Source organism: Dipodomys merriami, unplaced genomic scaffold (genome assembly GCF_024711535.1).
Source record: "Dipodomys merriami isolate MVZ:Mamm:240054 unplaced genomic scaffold, mDipMer1.0.p SCAF_1, whole genome shotgun sequence".
Classification (NCBI taxonomy): Eukaryota; Metazoa; Chordata; class Mammalia; order Rodentia; family Heteromyidae; genus Dipodomys; species Dipodomys merriami.
Genome location: NW_027202270.1, coordinates 62,448,915 through 62,471,610, shown reverse-complemented (window position 1 = coordinate 62,471,610; position 22,696 = coordinate 62,448,915). Strand labels below are relative to the sequence as shown.

The window sequence follows — 22,696 nt, the reverse complement described above, 5'->3', positions numbered from 1 at the left end:
TGTTATATCCCTTCCCCTCCCCAGTTTACAAAAATGTATATACAAAGTGCAGAACAAATACAGTGAAAACAGGGGTTATACCATGGGGGAAGAACATACAAAAGAAAAAGAATCACATAGTGCATTATAAGTACATTAAAAAACAATGACAAGAAAGAAAACAAACCACTTGTGTCCCTGTCTTGGGGTACATTTCACTTAACATCATCTTATATGGTCATATATACATAGCCTTTGACCTTCTCTACTTGTCCTAGACATGTACTAGTCATTGCAAACTAGGGAAACCTGAGATCTATGTTTCTTTGGGCCTGGCTTACTTCACTTAATATAATTTTTCCAAGTCTTTCCATTTCATAACAAATGGGGCAATGCTATTTTCCTGGGTTGGATTTTAATCTGCAATCTCAGATCTTAGCCTGTTGAGTAGCTAGGATTACAGGCTTGAGCCACCAGCACTCCGTCGGATGAATTTTTGGATTATCTCTCTTGCCTGCTCTTCCTTTGAATAGCAAGTCCATGTGTGGTTTTAGGCTAGGGTGCTTGGCTTTGAGATCTAGTTCCTAGGACTTCAAAAGTGGTCAGTAGGTGACAATAGACATTCCTTGACTCACCTAGGTTATCATCCCCTGTCATCAGTCACCACCACTCATTGCAACATTGCTGGACTCCATGACTACATTCTGTCTATAAACATTGAATACTGGAAACCACTTTTATCACCCAAGTGCATTATAAAGTGACCTTGCTTCTTTGCACAACGTACACTGAACCGTAACTGTAACAGTGTCTGCAATACCTTTCACACTCGATAATCTCCATTTATTTGCATACTTGTTTTCCTTACAAGTCTGTAATTTCCTTGAGGAGGAGACTGTTGACTTATGGTTTTTGTTCTATGGCTTGCTCAGGGACGGCATGTAACATATGGCCAATAATGGCCAAATGAAAGGGGTTTTTATTCCTTTCCTGGCTCAATAAAAAACACAAAACAATCATGCTTTTGCTGTTGCTCTGAAACCATGTGGGTTGGTAATAGTCTATATTTCATATATTGGATCTTTGCAGAAATCACATCTGAGTTGGTATGAGAAGAAACCCATTTAACCATCTGTAGAGATGGAGTCACAAAGGCACTGTGTTAGATTGTGTCCTGTGAGCGTGGTGGGGGCCTGTAATGAATTCCCTTTCAGAAGCAGGTGGCACAAGAGGAAAGAGGAAGGCAGTTTTCAGGTATCTGCTGTGCCTTTGTCAAATCCTAAAATAAAGTTCATTTGGTACTCCCTTCTCTTCTTTAAATTTGTGATTGTTTTCCAAACTACAGTGCAATCCCTACTCACTTCTACTAGCCCCCCTCCCCAACAGAGTAGTGATGATTTTTTTTTTATATCTTCACTATAAAATACCTATAGGGGTGGCTGATGAACAGGACTGAAAGAGGAATCTGGTTTAATAAAAATGAAAAAAGTCCCAATTATAACAATATCTGCTAAGATATGAATGACTAACATTTTTTTTCCCTTGGTAACAGGGATTTAAACTCAGGGCCTTGTATTTGCTCTGCTTGCTTGCTGGGCTTGCTTGCATGGTCAGCTGGTGATTTACCACTTGAGTTATGCCTCCAGCCTGGCTTTTTGTGATTTTGGAGATAGAGTCCTTAGGAGGTTTCTTCTTGGGCTGACTTTGAACTGTGATGCTCTGGATATCAGTCTCCTGAGTAGTTAGGATTACAGGCATGAGCCACCAGTGCCTGGCTCTAAGAACGTTTATTTTTCTGGTCCTGGGCTGTCCCTGAGCCTCTTTGTGTTCAAGACTAGTATTCTACCACGTGAGCCACAGTACCAACATCCAGTTTTTTTTCTGTGTAGTTTACTGGAAATAAGGGTCTCTCAGAATTTCCTGTCCGGATGGCTTTAAGCAGTAATCTTCAGATCTCAGGCTCGTGAGTAACTAGGACTACAGGTGTAAGCCACAGGCACTTAAAAGCATTATTTTATTCTTATACTATTTCCATTTTGAAGTCGTGTCCAATGGCATATAATAATGATTCCTGAATTTCACAAATTGCTTTTTCCATCTTTAGTGGAAACTATTCAGAGTTCACAGTGGGAAAAGTTCGTACATATCCAAATATCCTTCACATTGTCTATGATGAATCAACATTTTTGTTTAAAGGTGAATGTGAATTCTGGGGAAATAGGGAACGCTGTGCTCTGAAATTCTGATGTTGATGGACAGCTTTGTATTTAGAAGTCAGGAATGCATAGTATGTGGGAAAATGTAGCTGTTCCCAGCCCATTTTGATCTCCATTTCATCGTCTTTGCAGCTTAAAAAATAATGATCTCATGAAAATCTTTGGTGGGGAAAGTAGTCTTCACACAAGATGCTTTTTTTTTTAAATCCTTTTTGTGATTCTAGAAATTGGATTACATAAATTAGGTAAGGTTTGGGTTACCAGAGTGTCTCTAGGGAGTTTCATGTTTTTAGCCTTTGCTAATTCTCATAAAGTTATGAGTGTGAAAAAAACCTCTGACATTATAGAACACTGGCAGCTTTAGAAAGAGTCCAGAAGAAAGAGCATTCATTGAGTCAATAATATGTAATATAAAAAATGTGAACTGCAATGCTATTGTCCTACATTGCTCTTTTCTAACAAATATAAGTATAGAAGCATTCATATCAAATATATAGTGTTTGCTACATATGCACAAATTTCTGTAAAGAACTCTACATAGCAAAACAAATACTTATATGTATTTGTTTTTATTCATATATGTTGCTTTATAAGATGTATTTGTGTGTATCTATAGTTATAAAATGCTATGTAGATATATTTCTGAATCAAAATGGTTATGTTATCACAAGAAATTTGAATATAAATCAATTTGACTGAGCAGCTGAGTAAGAGCATTTCCCAGACCTCAGCTCTTAGCTATGAGTCCTTTACCCTTAGCTCTCAGCCCACAGCACTGAGATACACTCTTTAAAAATGGGTTGATGTATTAGTGTATCTTGTTGGCATGTTTTCCTTGCTCAACTAGTAGTCCTCTGTCATCTAAAACAGTAGATTATATTCAGTAACTTTGCGCATTACTGTAATTTATTACTAACCTCTAACACTTCTTCCATGGTCAGGGTATTTATCAATAACTTAATAGGTGAAATTACAGAGATGAGGAACACATTCTTCTTGTCTTTAGGGAATTTATATCAAAGGGAGTGTTACTGCCTCACATAATATTGCATGTATATAGCATGTATTATAGCTATGTGTTTACAGTTATAATTTTGGAAGTTCTCTATAAAGGGAATTTATGTGCAAATATATTGATATATAACATAACTACATTACACAGTTGTATGCAAGTAATTCTAAGTGGAATATCTAAGAACTATTTTTTTCAGTTATTGTAGTAAGAAGATAAAGTGCACGTTATGAATGAAAAATAGAGGTTTTAGCCTGTGTAGAAAAAAAATGACTGTAAAGTACGTTCTTTCTGACAATGATTGGTGAGTTTCCAAATATTTCGAGCCTAAGTTATTAAAGCTGAATAGTAAAACAATGTATCTTCATAAGTCCTTGTGTACTTGGGCTTTATAACTAACTGTGTTATTGATCAAATGTGGTTTCTTTTCTTTTTCTGAGGGGGGAAAAGGTGTTTAAAACTCTCACAAAGCTATTGGTGATCCAGTGCCCTGTAGAAAAGAGCATTCTGATGAGGGATGTGAGAATAAGAAGAACATATGGCTTCCATCACCTCACAAGCATGGACTTCGAAAGAAGTTCTAAAGGGAAATAAAATCCTGGCAAAATGCCCCACTATTTAGAGTATGAAATATATCTGAAAAAGTCACGAAAGGTTAATGTTTTACATACAGATTCTGCAAGTTTGAATTGCTTGCCCAATCAAAAATGCTTAGCACTATTCTAGATATATGGTGAAAAATCCTAAAATGACTGGTCCTTGCTAAGAATTCAACCATGTATGAAATTTGCAGAATGACACACAAATTTTACACACACACACACGTATTGTAACCCTCCTCCTCTTTAATCCGCGGCAACAGGGAGTAACACAATAATGGAGATGGACCTTGGAAATGAGGTTTGGGGCACCAAGGGACCTGTAGCTTTCCGCCAGCAACAGATCCCAAGGTTTCTTTAACTAAGGTTTTTATTGTCATGTGCAAGGAAGTAAGATACAAACTTCAACAGGCGACCATATTTTGAATACAAGTGGTAGAAGACCTTTTACTGGGAAGGAGAGCTAAATAGTAACAGCCTACAATTTGCATAAACCTAGTCACACTCCTACACAGTTTAGGGTGGAGTTAGCCCACACCCAGGATATAAGTCTGAGCTCTCAGTAAGCCTGGACTGAATGACGTTTCCAGCAAACTCCTAGCATTCAGAGCTACATTCGGAGAAGGCATTCCAAACTTCCCAATCCTTTGGGGGTCTCTCAGTTTGGATTTTCAGGCTCTCACAATATTATCACCCTGAAGGGCTGGGAAGGTAGCTCAGTAGTAGAGTGCCTGCCGAGCATGCATGAGACCCTGGGTTCAATTGCTCAGCACCACAAAAACAGAAAAAGCCGGAAGTGGCGCTATGGCTCAAGTGGTAGAGTGCTAGCTTTGAGCAAAAAGCTCAGTGACATTGCTCAGGCCCGGAGTTCAAACACCAGAAATCACAAAATAAAACTGTGATCTCTGCCCCGGCTGTGCAGGCCCTGTGAAGGCCCTTTTGGCTGTTTCTGCCCAGTATCTGCCTTACCTGGAAGCAGTCACGGCCCCCTCCTGCTAGGTCACATCCTGGGCCACCTCCTGTCACACCTCCCATCTGACAAGGGTCCCAGGCCCTGAGGTCATATCCAGATCCAGTGTGGCCACACCTCTCCCCCACCTGGCCACACCTCTTCCTGTCCCTGGCCTAGAGAAATCCTGGCCCAGGGATGGGTTACCCCTTTTGGCCATGACTCTCCACCTGCGGGGCGGCTGGGGGGTTGGGGGGGGGGCAAGAGTTCGTTCTTCTTTTCCTGCCTGAATACCACGCGTAGTGTTCTCTTTGTTGGCTACCTAATGAAGAAACCAAGCATATTTAATTTACTTTACAAAAACAAAACAAAAACCAATATGAATGTGATTTGGAAACTCACTAGTGACTATATACAGACATGTGCATAGGTACATCTATACAAATCATTTGCCAAATGATTTTGAAAATAGAGTATATCTGACTAATGCATTCTCCCATCATTTTTATTTGTTTACTTTTTTTGCCAGTCCTGGGGCTTGAACCCAGGGCTTGGGCACTATCCCTGAGCTTCTTTAGCTCAAGGCTAGTACTCTACTACTTGAGCTACAGAGCCACTTTCAGCTTTTCTGAATAGTTTATTAGAGATGAGAATCCCACAGCCTTTCCTGCCTGGGCTGGCTTTGAATTGCTATCCTCAGATCATAGCCTCCAGTGTAATTAGGATTACAGGTGTGACCCACTAGCACCTGGCTCTCCCATCACTTTTTAATATGTAACCATACTTGTTTCATTTATATGTCTAATGTTATTAAACTTTTACCTAGTCCAAATATATAATAGAGGGAAGTGTACACACGAGAATTCAGAAGGTAACAAAGGAAGAGACTAGAACAAACACATTATCCTTGCCATGGTAGGGACAGTGGCATTGTCTATATGTTGTTCTCGTTGCTCTACTCACCTCAAGCCCACGCACATGTAATTTCAGGCTTTCTAAAAGAGCAATGAGTCTGCTTTCACCTGTGAAAGTTGCTCAGGGCAGAATGATGAAACAGAGCTCTGTGAGATCCATGAAACCACAGAACGTAATCCAGTCTCCTCACTTCCTCCTAGGCAGGAAGAGGGCACTGATGACACTAGATGAGATGATTTGGAAAACAAGAGACCCAAAACAGGGCGGCAGAGGAGTGAATTCTGGATCTCCAAATTGATCAAAGCTTGAGGTATTAGATAATCAGAAGATAGCCCAACAAATGAAGTCTCCTGCCTTACATCTTCCATCATGGGCTGTATAACGGCACATCCCTCATTTCTCACACTTCACCATTGGACACCAAACCTCGTGGATTTATACTTGAGTTCTTAGGATTGAATAGGACTCAACATTTCTCAAGTCATTGTCTCTATGATTCCATCAGGAAGTTCCCTCCCTTCTTTAACCTGGATTTTATGTCACTCATAGTTTTCCTAGAGTCCATGATGCATAGAGTGGTTTGGTGAGCAGGAAGACTGGATTGAACTACTTCCCATAATCAAGTAGTAGCTTCTCTACAGACTGCTCTACGAGATGAATATTTATCAATAAGACTTCTGATCTCATAATATCCTTTTAGAATATATAAAATTCTGTTCTGACCAGAATATACAGAGTTTCTGTTCTATTCTTGACCTCATAAAGGGGCCAGCAGGACAGCTTTGTGGGTATAGGCCAAGAATAGCACAACTTTCCTCCCACCTGCAGATTTTGATCTGCATTAATGGCAGCTACAACTGCACTAGAGGATAAAATAGTCTCTAAGTCCCTAAAGCATGTGCAAGCTTTATCTAAGGAAGTTGACAGGAAATTCCCAAAGCTTCACAGCAACAGTATGGGTGAGAGGATTACCACAAGCATCAGGTAGGTGAACAGCTCTTCCCAGTGCTCCAGGGCATGTGAACTTAAATGTGGCCAGGGAATTCCTCCATGTTGAGTCCTGACACCCCCCTCTCTTGCATCCTTGCTTCAACTTCCTGCCAAACAGTGTAGCTGAAAAAAGGAAAAGCACACTAGAAAATCTATGCTGTTTGATTGAATGGTCTCTAAAGATTTGGTTGGGCCAAGTCTCAGAAAGGAAGCATTCTAAGAGAGGGATGTTTCTTGCTTTTTTAAAATTTGGATTTGCTTATTAATCTACACGGTGCTAAAATTCACAGAGATGTGTGTGGATGTGAGTGTGGATGTGTGTGTGTGTGTGTGTGTGTGTGTGTGTGTGTGTGTGTGTGTGTGTGTGTGTGTGCGTACATGCATGTATAGGTCCTGGAGCTTGAACTCAGGCCATGGGCACTGTCCTTGAGCTCAAAGTTAGTGCTATACCACTTCTGGCTCTTTTGATGACTAAGACAAGAGACTCAGACTTTCCCTGCCAAGGCTGGCTTTGAAATTGCAGTCCTCATATCTCAGCCTCCTAAGTAGCTAGGATCATCGGCATGAGCCACTGGCAACTGACCCACAGGGATCTTTAGTGGTATTTTGTTCCTCTGGCCAGTGCAGCACTCCTGAGATGAACAAACATAGTGGAATTGCAGAGGAAACCTGCTCCCCTCTTGGTATTACTTCCTGTCCAATCCATTTGTGACATTTTGAACTTCTGGACTAGGGTTGCTAGCAAATGTATTATTTTTCCCCAGGATAGAAATGTGGAACCTATTTACATTGTAGGATTATTATACATTGTGGTACACACACACACACACAAACAAGCCATCTGTCCACATTCTTCTCTATGGCCTGCAGCAAGCCACCTTGACAAGTGTCCAATAGGGCACAATGTAGTGTGGACCTCTGGACCAACGCTAACTTTCCTTCCCCCATGCCGTATTGATGGAGCTTCTTCCCATGAGAGCCTTGTACTAGCAGACAAATTCTGCATCCAGTGACAGTCATAAGACAGCAAGGAAACCAGAAGTTGTCTGCCTTGCCATAATGTGCTGACCAAAAACCACAGTACACAAGCAGCGGGAATGTTTGGTCATTTTCCTTTGTCTCTGTGAAAGAAAAAAGAGAAACTAGTTATGCTTAAATAGGAAGGACATTACATACCCAGACTTTCGGGGAACGTTCAACCTTCATGTTATTATTATTATCTTTTGAAATAGCAAAGCATAAAGGTCAGTTCAGATCAAACATCTGTGGAGTGTTACTTGTTTATCAAGAGGTAAACATGAAAGAAAGCAACAACAAGGAGGCTGCTCCTAGCCATACTGGAGAGTAATGTGCTCTCCAGAAATGACTAGTAGAGCCAGGTGCTGGTGGCTCACACCTGCAATCCTAGCTACTCAGGAGGCCAAGATCTAAGGATCACGTGTGAAGTCAGCCCAGGCAGAAAAGTCCCCGTGAGATTCTTATCTCCAATAAACTATTCAAAAAAGCTAGAAGTGGCATTGTGGTTGAAGTGATAGAGCACTAGCCTTGAGCACAAAGAAGCTCAGGGACAGCACCTAAACCTGAGTTCAAGCCCCAGGACAGGCAAAAAGAAAAAAAAAATGGTCTTGAGGAAACTGGGATGCAAATAAACCATTGGATATAATGATATTAATAAACACATGCCTGTGTTAAAAAATGTGTTTCCTCAATTGTAGGGAGTAAATAATCTTCTAGTACATTATTGGCAATATTTTTTCTAATAAGTCTGTTGTTTGTGTAGAATTTCTGCATTAGGGGGATGGATGATAGTGTGCTGATGGGCAGTTATACGTGTGTATTTATTTGTCTGTTGATTTTTCTTCTCATAATGACAGTGGTCAAAAAGTCAAAAGATTCTGGGCATATATTTTCATTTTAACCCCAACTTTCTATAGAGTATTTAAAAATTATTTTAAAGAGTTATAATAGCATATACTAACTGTATAAAATAATGGTTTCATTTTGACATTTTTATATACAATCTTTTGTCCTCTCTTTTGTCCCCCTTTTCTCTTCCCAAAGAGTCTCCTTTCTACTTTCATATTAGTTTTTCTTTTAATGTAGAGTTCACATATAAGAGAAAATTTGTGGTATTTTTCTTTCTGAGTCTGGTTTATTTCAGTTAACATGATGACCTTCAGTTCCATCCATTTTCTTGAAAATGACAGGGTTTCATTCTTCTTTATGACTAAATAATAATCAATTTTGTATTTACTTCACATTTTCTTTACCAATTTTGGTACCTGGGCTTATTTCATAACATGACTAATCTTTTAAATATAAATTAAGTTTCTATCTCATGCATAAAACTAAACATATTAACAGGGCACTATGTAACATATGTGTACATTTTATAAAGGTTAAATTAGATTGTACATATTTATATTTCTAAAACCTTGTCATTTGTTCATGTTGACCATCAACATTTTTTTCTTCTAGCTTTTTAAATATACAACATTCATTTGTGTTCGCTATAGTCATCCTTCTCTGTAATGGCAGAAGAGCTTTGTGCTCTTATTTACATATTTATGTGATACTGAGGACCAAACCACAGGTTCAAGAGCCTACTTGGCTTGCATACTTGGCTGGTGCTCTAACACCAGAGCAGCCCTGCTGCTCCAGGTCTGCTTTGTACTGGATATTGTGGAGATGGACTCTCATAGACATTTCTGCTCAGGCTGGCTTTGAACCTTAGTCTTCCAGATCTTAGCTGCCTGAGTGGCTAAGATTTCAGACATAAGCTACCAGTGCACAGTTCTTGCTTCTGTCTAATTCTATCTTAATACTCTTTAATGTTCCGCTTGCCCTCCCTCCTATTCCTCATACAACTTTAAAAGTAGATTCATACACCTTTTTCTATTTGTGTATTATGCAGATTTCCTCAGATTACAATGAATTGTTTTTAACCTTTTATTTTTTTTCTGATAAACCATCTTTTGCCAATAGGTCACAAAGCCAGGTGTCACTCATCTTGTCTCCTATTCCTTAGTCTGTGGCAATCACCTTCTTAGAGTCTGGAAATGACAAAACTTTTCACGCTTATTCTGTGACAAACATAAGACACCAAAAATCATGAATCGGCATGTACATAAAGCTGAAAGAAATTGGGGCAAAGTGTAGAGAACATAAAATCTCCATAAGGCCATCTGCTCTTGCCTACCTGTATTAAATTAAAGGAGGAATGGCCTTCAACTTCCTGGAAGACAAGCCAACAAGTGGGACAACAACAAGGGAAGGGGTAACAATGCTCGATAAGAAATGTAGTCATTGCCTTACTCATGTAAACTCCAACCCCTCTGTACAGCATCTTTACAATAAAATAAAATTAAAAGAACAGATAAACAAGGTACCAACTAAAAAAAACAGACAAGGCAACAAAGGGAAACACTATCCAAAGCAAATATATGATGCCCGTCAGATCAAAATACCCATTCTGGATGGTCTCCACTTCAATTGGCTAGACAGACCTGCATTCACCTTCTCAAAGGACCACTCAGTGGAAGACAAATCACAAATTCCATTGCCAGTGATAGTGTGGATAGCTCAGTTACTCCTGAAAGATCTGAGAACCAAGTATTTAGCCACAAAAAGTCCCTTAGGTGACATGCACCTCATGGAAAAATTTTGTCTTTATTACTTATTTTTTTTAATATGGAATGCTTTCACAAATTCCAGCATCATCCTTGCGCAGGGGCCATGCTAATCTTCTCTGTTTTGTTCCAATGTTAGTATATGTGCTGCCCAAGCGACTACTTACCTCAGTTTTTTAAATTTTTTGTTCCAAAATGTTAACTCTAGCCATGTGCTCATTTTGTCATTTATCTCATGAAGCCCGCAGGAAAAGCCACATTTGAAGATTGGTGTTTTTTGTTTTTTTGTTTTGTTTTTGCCAGTTGTGGGGCCTGAACTATGAGCCTGGGTGCTGTCCCTCAGCTCTTCAGCTCAAGGCTAGCGCTCTACCACTTGAGCCACAGCACTACTTCTGGCTTTTTCTGTTAATGTGGTGCTGAGGAATTGAACCCAGGGCCTCATGCATGCAAGGCAAACACTCTACCACTGAGCCACCTTCCCAGCCCCTTGAAGATTGTTTTATGTAGTACAACATCACCCAAAATAAAACAAAGCAGATTTCCTGAGCATACTGCATATGACAACAAGTGCTAAGATATGGCTGGTGTCCAACATCGCTTCTGCTTCAAACATTCAGTTGGAAGAGAAAAGACATTAATTTTTTTTTTAAAGAACATAACTGATATGTTCAAGTAAAACAGAAAACAATTGCTGAAACCACATGCTTCGTTTTACCTTCAGTCTTGCTGTGATTTCAAGGCTTGATTTTGTGTGTGTGTGGGGGGGGAGAGGTGAGGGGAGTCCTATGTCTGTGTTTTAACCACAGGGTAACAGACAGCCAAAGGCAACATTCCTCTCTCATGTTACTCATGAAATGCCTTGTGATGAGTGGTAAGAGAAGTAAAGATATAAACATAAACAAGTTCCAGACCCTCAAAACCATGGTTTTTAATGATTTCATGAGGCAAACATTGCAAAAATGTGCACTGCTTACTTAATAGACAAGGGCATGTGCAATGCAAAGCATTCTTTCCATAAAAGAAGTACATGAAATGTAAATACCCTAGTTTTATTTTCATCTTGTGGGGGTGATTTGTGGGGTAACAGAGATCTTCAGACATTTAATTTCCAAGTATAGGACATGAATACTAAATCCTTTTGTCATTGTTTGTTTTTGTTTTTGTGTCAGTATTGGAGCTTGAACTCAGGGCTTCACACTGCTGCTTGGGTTTTTCACTCAGAGCTGATGCTCTACACCTTGAGCCTGATTCCTGGATTTTTGCTTCTTAATTGGAGATAAGACTCTCACAGACTTGTCTGCCAGGACTGGCTTTGATTCTTGATTCTCAGATTTCAACTTCCTGAGTAGCTAGGATTACAGGCATGAGTTACCAGGAATCATCCTGAGTTTTGTGTAGTCTCCAATCTAACACTGTGTTACCACTTTGCACTCCAATTTCCTCATCTAAAATTAAGTATTGTATGAAAGGCAGTACTTAAAGTTAACTCCGTTCTAAATTTCGTATATAGTTTGTTCAGAACTACCTGTTGAAAAATCCATGTATGTATGTATGTATGTATGTATGTATGTATGTATGTATGTATCTATCTATCTATCTATCTATCTATCTATCTGAGACAAACTGTTTTACTAAAAGAAATGTGAGGTTAATTTGCACACTATGATTTGTGCATGAATGTATGAACCTTTGTACCATAATTCTTAATGTTTCTACAGGGAAAGATGTGTTCAGTGATACAATCCCTGGATCAATGGCCATAGTTTTATGAAGTTTTAACAGCATTTGCCATTGTGCAGGTTTGTCTTCTGATTTCTTAGAAATGGAACTGGTGATAGATATTTCATAGTCCAATTAGAAAGAGAAAGATAATTTTTACAAGCTAGATATAGTTTACTTTTATAACTGATCAGTGACTAATGCGAAAGTAAATATTGTTTCAATATCTCAGTTTATATACTACATCTCTAAGATATAGATAATACTTTTACGAGTTGGTGTCAATATATTACAGCCCAAAATATCCATGAACTTTTCAGATATATCATCCTAAGTAAATTTTAAGTTTACTTATGTTTAAAGGAAATAAGTCTTATTTACTTGTTTGTCTATTTTGAACTCAGGGTTACTCACTCACTCAGCTTGCTTTTTTGTGTATGCTGGTGCTAGGGCTTGAACTCTGTGGGCCTAGGTTCTATCTTACAGCATTTTTGCTCAAGTCTACTGCTCTGTCATTCAGCCACAGTTCTACTTCCAGCTTTTTGGTGGTTAATTGGAGATAAAAGTCTCACAGACTGACTTTGAACCATAATCCTCAGATCTCAGCATACTGAGTAGTTAGGATTACAGGTGTGACCCACCAGTGCCTGGCTTACTCAGCTTTCTTGCTTATTGTTGTCTCCCTTGAGCCATGCCTCCAGGCTGGTATCTTGCTGGTTAATTCAAGATGAAGGATCATGGACATTCCTACTAACTATATAGCTCAGCCCCTTGAGCAGCTAGGATCATAAGTGTGAGCCTGATTTGTCATGGTTTTAATAAATGTGTTCTTTATGCAAGAGAGAAAAAATGAGAGGAAAGAAGCTCTGCTAACTTTTTAAAAAGTTGAAGGGGGACAAAATAAGTTTAACATAGTTTGTGATAAAGCCTCATTTATATATTTAAGTAACTTGCATTATACTTATTCCACTCAGTGACAAATTCTTATAGTGATATTCTTTGTTTATACAAACTAGGTAAGAAAAGAACCAAGACTTCAAACTGAATATGGTAGAGTGTACTTCCAAGTTTACCTTAACTTTTTCCAGAATCCTCTTTTTTTATTGTGAAAATACCGTACATAGGGGTTACAATTACATGGGCAAGGTAACGAGTACATTTCTTATCAAGCATTGTTGCCTCTTCCTTTGTTTCCCCTTCCCATCCCTCTTATAGAGCAAAATACCAAGAAGTCATTAGCAGTACTAGACAGTGGCCAGCTTTTGTTTGAGCAACTGTTAAATTCTCAGAACCCCTGAAAGTCATTATCAAAATGGGGAGGGATTTATAATAGGAGTATTGCACATTTGATTTCGGCAAATGTTCAGATCAGAGCTTTTTCTTTTCTTTTCTTTTTTTTCTCATAGCACCATTTAACTGAACACCCATGTATAAATCCGTGAGGAAGGAGACAACTGGGACATGAGGAAGGTAAGTAGGTCACATGGGATTCTCAATATGAATTAAAGTGATGGAGCAGATATGTCAGGGGAAACTGCATTAGTGGAGTTAAGTAAGCAAAGCAAGATGTATGCCCTTCTGCCCTCCACACCTTGCTATGTTTATGAATTTGAGCCCTCAGTTACCCATGAAAGCAGAAGGGCAAGGTAAAAGCAGGTGAGGAGGCTGAAAATCTATTAAGAGAAATAGATTTTTATACCCTCTCAACTACCACACAACATCACATAGTTTTATTATTTGAGAATTGAAGCTGGCTATCCAGGATACAGAGAATACTTTTAGAACAAGACCATTTGGATTTTTTTTACTAAGAAAGCTATCATAATTTATTTTTCATGTGTAAGCAAAATTTACTCCTGTATTTAATTATAAAATAGACAAGAAGTCAGGTGTTTGTTGGTAGTGGGGATTGAACTCTGGACCTGGGAGCTGTCCCTCATCTCTTCAGCTCAAGGCGAGCGCTCTACCACTTGGAGAGTACAGCACCACTTCCAAATCCCAGCATTTGGAAGGTAGAGACAGGATGTTCATAAGTTTGACTCCAGCCTGAACTACATAGCAGGACCTGGCCTCAAAAATAAGATAAAATAAACAATCATACATATATAACATATTAAGAGTATTGGCATGGATACTCTTAATATTGAAGGATGAAAGAGAAAAAAATAATGCCTAGCAATGGTAAGTAACAAGCTCAAACTATTGCTGATTCTTGGCAGGGGGGTAAATTGATTCAACTGGCAAAGAGTATACAATGTCTTCAACTATTTATACATGGGTATTTTTCATGATAATGTATTTTGTATATATTCTAGTATTGCTTGATAAATGTTTGTACACATACAATCAGCTAAGAGAAGCTGAAATTTAGAGTAGCTGATTCTGTCACCTAAGTTTCAGGAGACAAAGTTTGTGCAAGTTAGGCTCTGTAGCTTCTATTTTATGTGTGAGGCCAGAGAAGGTGCTATTTGAAGGTGATAAAAATTTTACCACAAACTAAGAAGCTTCCACTCTGTATGGACAATTGGAATCTCTAGAGAAATATGTGCTCTCTGTTAGTAGAACCAGGAAGTACACAATGAGTTTACTAAGGTGAGATAGGGAAGTCTCAGTCTGTCTGATGCTCAATCTCTTGTTCTCTATCTGGGTCACTGTTTCTCTGTGTCTGTCTGTATCTTTCCTATTGCTATGGCAGGAATGATCTTTGTAAACATGTAAGGTACACTATTTAGTTTCATGTCATAGGTTGCAATTATTCTCCCATGCTCAAAACCTAAAAGTGGGGGCCAGAATAAAATCTTAGACTATACATCTCCATCTTATCTAAATAAGACGGGGATGTAAACTATTTTTGCAACAGTTAATGAAAATATCTTCTTGATTGTTGTATTGTTTGAAAGATGCCAGCATAGGAGATATTGCAAGCTTGTTACATACTGCATAACACCTTAAGAGACTGAGAAAGAGTATTAGTCATAAGGTGAAAAGCCAGGTCTCAATCTTTCTTTCTTACAAAATGAATATTTGTACAAAATTATTTTTAAAAAATGCTTACACTATTTTGGAAGACTTGACTCAAATTTTGGAGTTATTGCCAGAACTTCCTTCCTACTGTATTGAGCTGTTGTGTAGTCGGTTGTATTAACAAGAAAAACTTAACCAATGTATTGACAGCAGTCATCTGCTTTTACTATGTTACCAGTCAGAAAAATCTATACTTTGTATATAAACTGAACAATTGACCACTTCCCCTTTCTAGTAAATAAGAAGAGTCTCAAATGGTGAGGACATTGATTCTTTTTAAAACCAGGCATCTAAGAAGCAGCAAGTGAGCTGGTAAAGATAGCCTATCTCCTCTGCCTCTGTCATATTATTGCAGAATAGATATTGCTCATCAATTGGACCAAATATTATCACACATCAAAAGAATTACGCGATTTTAAGAATTAGTTAACTCATTTCCTATATTTATTATTAGTTAGATCATTTTCAAAAAAGAATTGGGCAATTTTTAAAATTAGTTAATTCTTAAGGAGAGTTCAGACAAACCTTCATAAAATGCTTAGAATTTACAAAGCATAGAATACAGCAATGAGCCCTTAAAATATGAGCCTTGACTTAATAAAGTTTTTCTTTCTACTAGCTATTTTTGTGAGAAAAGTCATTTTCTCTTCATTCTTAGAAAGACTTCATGCATGAGATTGCCAATTCACAGAACATTTGTCAAATGTGGACAAGCTTATTTCTAATCAGTGTGTTAGAGGAGGTAAGTTAAATAAGCAGCACATAATCCTATACAGAGATAAGATGGATTTTCAAATTGTAACATGAGGAAAATACCTTCTTGTGTATGCCAAGTGTCCTCAACTAGCGTTTTTGACCTTCATAGGTATTCTTATGCAACCTGGTTAAAAAGATAGTATCTTCCAGTTAAAATGAAAATTTTGTTGACTTTTTAAAAAGAAGAAGTTGTACATACCTAATATTTTGAAGATGTGTATGTCTATATGTACTAACAATGTGGGATTCTTCACAGTTAATGTTCTACATATTATTATAGGTCTCAACTGTTAAGAATAACTGATTTCTGCCAGATGCCAGTGGCTCATGCTGGTGGCCCATGCCTGTAATCCTAGCTACTTGGAGGCTGACATCTGAGGATCACAGTTCAAAGCCAGCCAATGCCAGAAACATCTATGAGACTCTTATCTCCAATAAACTACTCAGAAAAAGCCAGAAGTGGTGCTGTGGCTCACGTGGTAGAGTACTAGCCTTGAGCACAGAGAAGCTCAGTGATAGTACACGGGTCCTGAATTCAAGTCCCAGTTCCAGGACTGGCAAAAAACAGAAAAAGAAAAATAATTTATTACCAAGGAGATCTTATCTTCAAACAAAAAATTAAATTGTCTAAATGTTATCAAATGCCTTTAGAGCTTTTCTTTTTATTCTCTTCTACCCAGTTCTCTCTTTTTATTTCATCTATAGTTAAAAACAAAGACTGAGTCAAGCAGACAGACACAGCTTCTAATTTTGGTTCTCGGAGCAATTTTCCTTCTTTCTCTCTTCATGTTTGTGCTTGTCATTTTTCTCCTTTTCTTTCCTTTCCTTTTCTAGCTTAAAATGACAAATTTATTAACTCAAAAGTCCATAGGTTGCATGGAGCTGAAGTGGAGCTGATATCAGGGCCATTTTTCCTTCTGGAGGCTCTAAGGTAAGGATCAGCCAACTCCTCTTTTCCAGAATATGAGAAGCTACTCATATTCATTGACCATTTGGCCCTGTAAAAGCCAGAAATGTAGAGTCCCTGGGTCTCATTTTTTGTCTTTCTATTTCTGAGCAAGTAATTGTAATTTTGTATCTTCATTGTAGAATATTACTTGTAATGCCAACATGATAGGACAAAATTCTTGTTCCATCCCTTGCTGCATAGACCTCAGCAAAGGAAGCCTTGTGAACTGTCATTTCCTATCATCAAGAGAACTCCATCTTCAGGAGCTGTGAAAGAAGCACTTGCAGAGGAGGTTGGCACTATTGCAGTGGTATTGTTGCAGCTCTCTGTCCTACAATGTACTTTTTTTTTTCAAATTCTATCTCAATACGACTTTAGAGGGAAATTCCAATATAAATTCTGTAAATATACATGATTTATAGACCCTCAAAGATATATCGCTTCCAGAAACATTTGCATTTGCAAGAGTGAAAAGAAAGTGATTCACATGAAATTAAAACTGCCATGAAAATAATAAAAACCTAACAGACCTTCAAGCATCAATGAGTCAAATGAGTCATGCTCTAATACTTCTACTTTTTTTCTCGACTATGATTTGTGGTTTTTTATGTATAGGTACTGGGAGCTTGAACTCGGGCCCTAAGCATAGCCCTTGAGCTATGCTACCACTTGAATTACAGTTCTACTTCTGGTTTTTGGAGATAAGATTCTTATGGACTCTTCTGCTCAGGCCAGATTTGAACCACAGTCCTCAGATCTCAGCCTCCTGAGCAGCTAGGATTAGAAGGGGAGTGCCTGGCTTCTAACATTCTTGATTAGAAGTTATTTCATTAAAAAGAAAACTACATTCACCATATTAAGAAAAACTTAAAGGAATGGCTTATATTGGGAACCATACAAAATCCGAGGGAAGACTTCATGGACATTTATTCTTTTCTAAGGAGATCATTGTTCTCAATTGTTCTTAGCTCATGGACAATATGACAGTCCTGTGTAAAGGCATATTCAGAGCCTGTGTGAGAGTCATTTTTGAGAACCTGTGTCTCCCCAATTCCAACTACTACCTTGTAACAAAGCTTTCTGCCTATGCTACCAGCCATCTGCTAGGGTAGTTGAAGCTGTTCTCCCTTTGATATAAGACAAAACAATCTAAATTGAGTCTAAATATATATTGCATATATTGTTTACCACAAATTCCATAATCTGTCCATAATCCTAAGAAACTGGAGCTTTATTTTTCTGAAGCTAAAGATTTTTCTCATTTTACAAATTGGTTTTGAGGATATAGGAAGAAGTATTAAATTTTTATTTTATTTTATTCATATGATGTGAGTATATTATCTCTAAAGGTAGCTATGTCTGCATGGATATTTATACCATATATGTACTGGTATTCTATAGCTAAATTAAGTCTGTATCTATATCTACATCTAGTCTATCCCTACATGAGTATCTTTATCTACCTATCTATGAACCTATTTATTTAAGTTGCAACTTTGGAGCTATAAAATTAACCTTAATTTAAGCACTTGCTTCATATTTTTTCTTAGTGCCCAGTGAAGACTGACTAGTCTTAGGGGCTGAATGACAATCCATCAGTAACTCTCGTCTCTCTTCTGCTCCAGGGCTAGTCTCTGTCCTATTTACCATGGACAATGAGTAGAGGCTATGAGATGTGGACTCTAGTACGGGGTGAAGGTTCTCTAATAAAAGGAAGACAGTAAGTAGGGACAGGAAAGGAACAGGAGCATCTGACCACAGAGTACAGCAGCCTTTACTTCTCAGTGGAGTAGTGGAGTACATAAGAAGTATCTGGGGCATTTGCTTCCCAATGCAGGCACAACATGCAACATCTTTTGAACATACTTGATGGTTAAACTAGCATCACACATTTTTCTTGGTGAGATCCATCCATACTCCTAAACTACAGATTGACTTGAACTTTTCACTATAAATTGACATTTTTGAGTAATAATTTTTGAAGTTCTTTATGGAAGTAATTGACTTGAAGTAAACTTTTTTACATAAAATGATACATGAGATGATATTTGATTTGATGTGTATGTATTAAAAGTCATCTAGGTTTGGTTGCTGGGTTTAAAATAATTTTAAAATAATTTTTCTTGAAATGATTTTCTTCAGTTTTCTCAATTCTAACTGGAGAGTAATAATGAATTACATGTAGCTGTGATGATTACCCAAGTAGTTATTTCTGATTGATTAGTTTTAATGTCATAATACAACAAACTAAAAATAGTGCTTGAAAAAATGCTGCCTATTATTACAAAAGAAAAGAAATGGATTTGTCTCTGGATGATACACCTAATACTAGAAGAATAATATTTCTCATCTATATAAAGAGCTAAAAGAGCCAGAGACATTGGATCATGTCTGTGATCCCAGCACTTGAGGGGCTGTGGGAAGGGGATTGTGAATTTTGTATTAGTAATAGCATAGTACTGCCTCAAAAATAGGGAAGAAAGAAAGAAAAAAACCCATAAAGATATGCAGTCAAGTAATGTTAAAGTTATCCATTTTTAGCAATATTAAACTATGAAAGGTAATCATTTCCCAATATATGGGTAAATTGCCCAAGATCATGCAGTTAAGTCGTGGTAGAGACAGAAGTCAAGCCCAGACCATCTGCTCGTAAGGACCATGGACTCTGTAGCCTCTGAGGCTGTTCTCAGGCTTCATTCTTCCTTTGATTCTTTTACAAACCCTTTCTTAGAAAATCTAAGACCCATTTATAGCATCACTAATCATGAACTCAATTTGGGTGCACTGAGAATAGAGTTATTTGTCCCCTGGAACATTGCATATGACTTCATAGTTGGTAAGTTAGCCAGGTTGCTGCTTTAAGACTCAGACTCAGCAGCTGACAATTTGAAGATAACGGGATTTACTTCATTAGAAATCTCATAAGAATCAAATGGCTTAATAAATGCAAAGTTCTCAGCACAGAAACTGACAGGAGAGAAGCGCTCAATAAATCACTGTTATTACTATGTAACTTGTAGAAGATGGACATGACATAGCAATTAAGCATTCAATTTGTGTTCATCACTATATATGTTTTTACTTCTGGATGAGTAACAGATTTATGAGAAACCACCTAGACATGACATGGAAACTCAGATTATAGCTATGATTAACACTGTCATTTCCTCCAACATATTTTTTTATGTCTTTTCCTTTTTCAAGGACAACTAGGCAGACTAGTGGATATATAAAGATAAATTAGCACATAAATATGTAAAATTAAGTGCACACAGTATGATTAATAGTCATATAGCTTTTAGTATAGTGTCATATATTTTCTAAATGTTTGTACACATATTTTTTTCAGTGACAACTTAATACTTTTCCAGTTACTGTTTACATACCATAATTGTTTTCTTTTTAAAAATATATATATTTTTATGTCAAGTAAGTAAGTCAGGATCAAAGAGCCAATGTGTTAATGTTTTCTCTTATCTGTGGTTAGAACTAAATTATAAACATATATGAAAATATGTACAGGGTCATATGCATACACCACACACACACACACACACACACACACACAGCTTAAAGTACGGTATACCCAGGAGAGGTTTCCATAGTGTAACTCCTTAGAATAACTAACTCATAGTTTAATAAAATGGAAACCAGGAAGCTGAAACATGTTGTCAATGAAGTGAGATCTAGAGGAACAGGGGCCAATGAGTGGAGAGAGGAAGGGTGGGAGAGTATAGTTATAATATTCAATGTACATATGTGAAAATGTTTAGAGGTAACTGGAAGAGATGGGTGGGGTTGGATAGATAGGGAGAATGATGGAAGAGATGACACTGATAAAGCTCCATTGTCCTCATAAAGTGATAGGTTGAATTGAAACTCCTTTGTACAACTACCTAAAGTTAATTAAAAAGAAAAAAATGCCTATATGATTTTCATGTGTCTAATCCTTCAACCTTCACCAGGTCTAATTTAATTTATTCTCCAACTGGCTCCTGGACATATGTACAACTGAACAACCAGGAGACCTCTATCCAGACGGAAACACTCTTGGGTATGTAAATATTTTAAAGTCTCTCTCCCCAACTCCTTTCTCTTTCTCTCCCTCTACCTTCCTCTCCCTCTCTCTTTTTCTGATGGTACTAGGGTTTGAATAGAGATGTCTGCACTTGCTATGTAGGTACTCTACATGCCCCAGTGCTTTTTTGCATTAGTATTGTTTTCCAAATAGGGTCTCACATTTATGCCTAGACCAGCCTGGACAGCATGTAGCTAGAATAATAGTAGTATTCCACCACACGCAGTTCTTTTCTATTGAGATGCCATTGCTGTTTTTGAAGCACAGTCCTCCCAAAGACAATCTTCCTAGTAGTTAAGATTACAGGTGCCTAAACTACCTTTCTAAATCCTTAGAAACACTTGACTGTTTGAAACTCAGGTTTCTCTATTTCTCTTCTTCAGTTCCAGTATATCTTCTCTGAAGGAGTCCTGATCTTTGACTTCTCCTCAACTCTTTTATGTATTCCAGCATTTTGAGGGAATTTCCTTATTGTCCCCACCATCTGCCTGCAGAGGTGTCCACTTGCAGAAAAGTTGTGAGGGACTCACATCTTTTTAGCTCACCTCCCAAGACAAGCTCTTGGTGAATGACAGACAAGAGATACATCTCTCTTCTATGAAAATTATTTTGGAATTGTGTTGTAGGCATCTCCTTCTAATCCATACCATCTAGAAACTAATGTGTTCTTTGGTACTTGAACGATTCTGCTGAGTTGCTGGTGACTTCTTCAGGCCCCTGGGTGTTGAATTATAGGGCAAAGAAATGTCATGAGGATCAGTCTGTTTGTGCACCTAGAGGTCATAAATGTGACATGAAAGCTCTGCGGTTTCCTAAGAAGTGTCAATAGTTGAGAGTAAGGAATTTGTAAATGAGCAATTTTACTTTGAACACATCTCCAGCCAGTTGTGACATTGTTGAGTAAATTGGCAGCCTGTTTGCTGTTGTTTCCTCTTTTTGAAATTTAACCTCCTGGAAAAAAAAAAAAACCCTCCAGCAGTCTGGGCTGTTATGTTTCTCCACATAGGCCACCAGAGGAGAACACTAAAAATTGTTTTTGATCTAGAGTATGAATTCCCCTCCAGCCATTTTCTTTCCTCTGTTTAAATCATTTTGACAGGACATCTTTGCTGGTACAATTTCTGTGCCCTTTGAAAGCCAAAAGCAAAACATTTAGGACGGGACAAGCACTGCTGTTGTTCCTTTTGGCTCACACTGTAAGGAAAGCAAGTTTTGAAAATTTTAATGCCATGAACAGATACCATTTAAAAAAACAGTCACAAGGAGCTTATTTCCATGTGATAGCCTTTCAAATGTCAGACATTTTGATGCCTTTTTTCCCTTTTCTTTCAATAATCAATAGTTATAAAATAATGATTATAGTGATTCAAAGCATGACTGAAGAGATATGTTCAATATAACACAACTTTATTTCTATAACGTTGCAAACAATAGTTTATAATTTGAAAGTAACTTCAAAGAAAGGAAGGAAAGGTGCAAGCTTGGTTAAAAAAAAAAAGAAAAGAAAAAGAAATCAGTGCTAAGATAGTTACACCCCAAATAGATCTCTCCATGCACTCCATAGAATTTTCAATATAATAGGATGACTCACTATTGTCCTTGAATTAAAATTGGTCTGAGTTTTCCTCTACCAAAAGCAACATTATACCACCAACCAGAAACAACTTTTTGGTTTTTAGTTGTTGCTGCTGTCTCGAATGTCAGTTGTTAGAATTCCTTAGAAAGGAGACTTGAGACAGTCAGCTAAGTTGGTAAAGAATGTGTTTGGAAATATCACAGACTGCCACTTCAAAGTATTTAATGAATGGGTATGTGTATGTTTCTACAGCACTATCTTTTTGGAAACTAGAAGACAGGAAACACAAACCTACATATAGAAGA

The 22,696-nt window shown here is 37.7% G+C and overlaps 1 non-coding gene across 1 annotated transcript; it reads right to left on the bottom strand.

Moving 5' to 3' along the window:
- Window positions 1–10,345: 10,345 nt before the first annotated feature.
- LOC138834783 (U6 spliceosomal RNA) lies at window positions 10,346–10,452 on the bottom strand. The gene has a single exon (XR_011374260.1). It is a non-coding gene; the product is annotated as a U6 spliceosomal RNA (small nuclear RNA).
- Window positions 10,453–22,696: the final 12,244 nt, after the last annotated feature.